This window comes from Sceloporus undulatus, chromosome 3, assembly GCF_019175285.1.
Source record: "Sceloporus undulatus isolate JIND9_A2432 ecotype Alabama chromosome 3, SceUnd_v1.1, whole genome shotgun sequence".
NCBI lineage: Eukaryota > Metazoa > Chordata > Lepidosauria > Squamata > Phrynosomatidae > Sceloporus > Sceloporus undulatus.
In genome coordinates, this window is record NC_056524.1 from 246,493,481 (window position 1) to 246,497,329 (window position 3,849).

Consider the following 3,849-nt stretch of genomic DNA (forward strand, 5'->3'; position numbering starts at 1 on the left):
TGTCCTCATTGCAAATAGGAGGATAGTAGGATGGATGGCCATCTGTCGGGGTTTCTTTGATTATGAGTTCCTGCATGGCAGGGGGTTGGGCTGGATGGCCCTTGTGCTATCTTCCAGTTCTATGATTCTAGGAGATGAACACGCCAATTCTCCAGTTTAGAGGGCTCAGCTCCAGGCAAGAGGAAAGGGCTGTGTGCAAATCTCCAGCTCGGCTAGAAGAGCAGTAGTTTGTTACAACTGGCAAGGGTTGAGTGATTGATTACAAAGACTTGTGTGTGTGTACTTACTTAATTAACTTCCTCTGTCTTTCCCAATTGTGGGCTCACCCTCTGCTCTCCTCTCTCTTATGGCTAGAAGCAAATAGCCTAGATTAAATGGTTCTTTTCCTGTCCCCCTATATATGTGAGAAGGAATAATCCCCTCATTTCACTTTCATCTGGGAACAGATGCTTTCTATAAGATTTGTTTCTTATTTTAAATAGAAAAATATGTTTTCTCTTTTCCCCTGCCCCAATTTGAATTACAAGCTGTGAGCAACTCTTACTGATACTCAGAGCATAACACTTAATGACATTACCAGGGCTGTGTTTGTTAAGTTGACTCCATGAATTTCATAGGATTGTCTTAAGCATGGAATATTCAGAGCTGGTTTCCTTCCTTTGAAACACCTGCTATTCATTGGCAGTCTCCCATCTAAGTACTAACCAGGGCTGAGCCTGCTTGACTTCCAAGAACAGTCAGGATTTGGTGCCTTTAGGGTGTTTTAGCAAAATTTAATTCATTTCGGACTTTGTTAAAAGCATCATACTTCCAGAATGTCCTTGTTTAGTTAACAGCACTTCTCCACTGACTCATTTGGCCAAAAAGTAAACATATATGAGAAAATAATAAAACCGAATATCTTAGACAACAGCTGATTAAAAGTGTTTTGAATTCCTACAACAGTTGTCTGGATTCATGAGATAATATCTCCAGTAAACTTTTTACCCATAGTTACAAGAAAAAAACAACAACATTTCCTGAAGGACACTGTGAGTATTCACAGGAAAAAAAAAGGTTAAGATGATATTTGAAAACAAGAATTAATTATGCTCTTTCTGTAGGTGAATAGGTCAGAATTCGTGATAAGGCAGCATTCCATTTCCCTTCAAATCCAGGCAATAACTATATTTTCTGGGAACAGTTCAGAGATCATAGAATCATAGAGTTGGAAGAGACCACAAGGCCATCCAGTCCAACCCCCTGCCATGCAGGAAATCCCAATCGAAGCATCCCTGACAGATGGCCATCCAGCCTCTGTGTAAAGACCTCCAGGTAAGGAGACTCCACTACACTCCGAGGGAGTGCATTCCACTGTCGAACAGCCCTTACTGTCAGGAAGTTCCTCCTAATGTTGAGGTGGAATTTCTTTTCCTGTAGCTTGCATTCATTGTGTTTTAATGTCGTTGTGTACCTTCAAGTCATTTCCAACATATGGCAACCTTATGATGGAGTTTTCTTGGCAAGATTTGTTCAGAGAGGAGTTGTCTCTGAGGCTGAAAGAGTATGGCTTGGCCAAAGTCACCCAGTGGATTTCCATGACCAAGTGGGGATTCGAACCCTGGATTCCAGAGTTGTACTTCAATGCTCAAACCACTACACCATGCTGTTTTAATAGAATCGTTTATTTTTAAAACATCATAATTGTTTTTAGCTGCTGCTGTTGTGCTCTTATTGTCCCCACCACCAATTTATTTAACATCCAGACCACAGGGGGAAAAATTGCAAAACTTGAAAGCTTGCTCACAACTTTGTGCTACTGCCTGATTTGTGTTCTCATAAATATCTATGATTTTTATTATTATTATAGTTTTAAGGGTTTTTTCGGTGTTTTAAGAGGATTTGATGCCTTTTAGAAAGTGTGTGTGTGTGTTAAACTAGAGCACTCAATTTCAGCAGCCACTTTTTTTAAAACAAAAAAAACCTTTTTATATGTAAAATTATTGTTCCAAATATTTATAAAGAACAGACACTTCCTCTCTTTCTTATAAACATCATGATTCATTCAATTCATGCTGGAAAGTTCTAAAATCATAAAGCATATGTTCTCTTTTTGTGCTTGGAATCACACTTATGTTATTTAGATTATGTTCTGGTTTATATTTGGACTAGGACTTTGTAGTTGCTTTAAATGTATATATATATATTGAGGGGATGGTTATTCAACTTTTATTATTTCCTCATTCAGTTGTTTTCCATTTTCTATATGCAACATTCTTAATACCTAACAACACTATTTCTTCATCATCCCCAAACATATTCTAAATTGTTTAATAAAGCATGTATGTAAAGGCATTGCTAATCTACATTTAGTGCTCATGAATACACATTATTGCATAGAAAGTAAGGGGCTGTACAAATGGGCGGCTGGACTGCACCCCTTTTCCCCCCGATCAGTGCTGCAGCAACCGCACGCAGCAGTGATCCGCTCCCTCTAGGCAGCAAAAAGAAGCTTCTCCAAGAAGCTTCCTGGAAGGGGCGTCTTGAGAACCACAGCGTGGTATCATGATGCCTCTTCTGCACAGCGCTATTTGAGCACTGCACCTGTCATGTGTCATCATGGCATGTGCTGTTTGAACAGGTGTGTGCCATAATGGTCACTGCATGGTGCGGTAAGGGTTTGGGAGCATGCAGACGTTTAGCCCTTACCGTGCATACAGGCCGGCACAGAGTTCCGGTCTGTACAGCCCCTAAGAAGTTAACACTGATGCCAACTCTTACTGGGGAGATGGAAATAGCAAAAAATGGGGAAACAGATGATATTCTCATAGAAATATGGTGGAAAAGTATATGGAACTACTGGTTAATGGAAAAAGTATCAGATAATATTCACATCTATAAGGTTAAAATAAGGAAATATGATTTTATGGAACACTGGTTCCCATTTATTGATTGTTGTTGTTGTTGTTGTGTCCCTTCGAGTCATTTCTGACTTATGCTGACCCTAAAGCGAACCTATCATGGGGTTTTCTTGGCAAGATTTTTCAGAAGGTGTTTGCCATTACCATGCTCTGAGGCTGAGAGAGTGTGACTTGCCCAAGTGAGTTTACATGGCCATCACCAAAAAAACCCATTGCAGGAGCCCTCCTGAACACCATCTTGTTTTCTGGACCAATCTTCTTACACTGATGATCCTAACATGACATCCTTAGAACCTTCCTCCATGGTTTTACTGTTCTGAAAAAGACAAGAAGTCAACTTATCAGCTACATGTCTTAATGAGAAATTTATATATAATGTAATCAAATATTATTATTCTTTGGGGCATGTTTCTATATGCCTTGGCATTTTAAAAAATTTATTCACTTGTTTGATTGTCACTTACCTTGTATAGTATAATATAGCATATAATATAACTGTAAAAAACAAACTCAAAACTCTTACTGGGAAGACTTAGAAAAACTACTTATATGGCTAACAACTCTCTTAATCCCTCCTCCCTGCTGATGGGCTAGCCAATGGTCATGTCGGCTGGGAGATTCTGGACTGTAGCCCCCAAAAGTAACATTTCCCATGCTCCAATTTAGGGAAAAACAGTACGTTAACAGTATAGGAAAGGGAGACAATGATGTTGTTCTCCTATTTTGCCAAGATAACTTAAAAACTTAGTTTTACCTTCCCAAAGTCCAACCCTCAGCCTGCCTGTTAGCATGAGTGTGAGATTTTAGTTTTAGGCCAAAGTAGTAGTTCTGATGGTAACTGCCTGAGCACAATTAATAGTTACATTGTGATGTTGAAGGCATTCATGGCTGGCATCCATAGTTTTTTGTGGGGTATTTTGGGCTATGAGGCCATGTTCCAGAAGAGTTT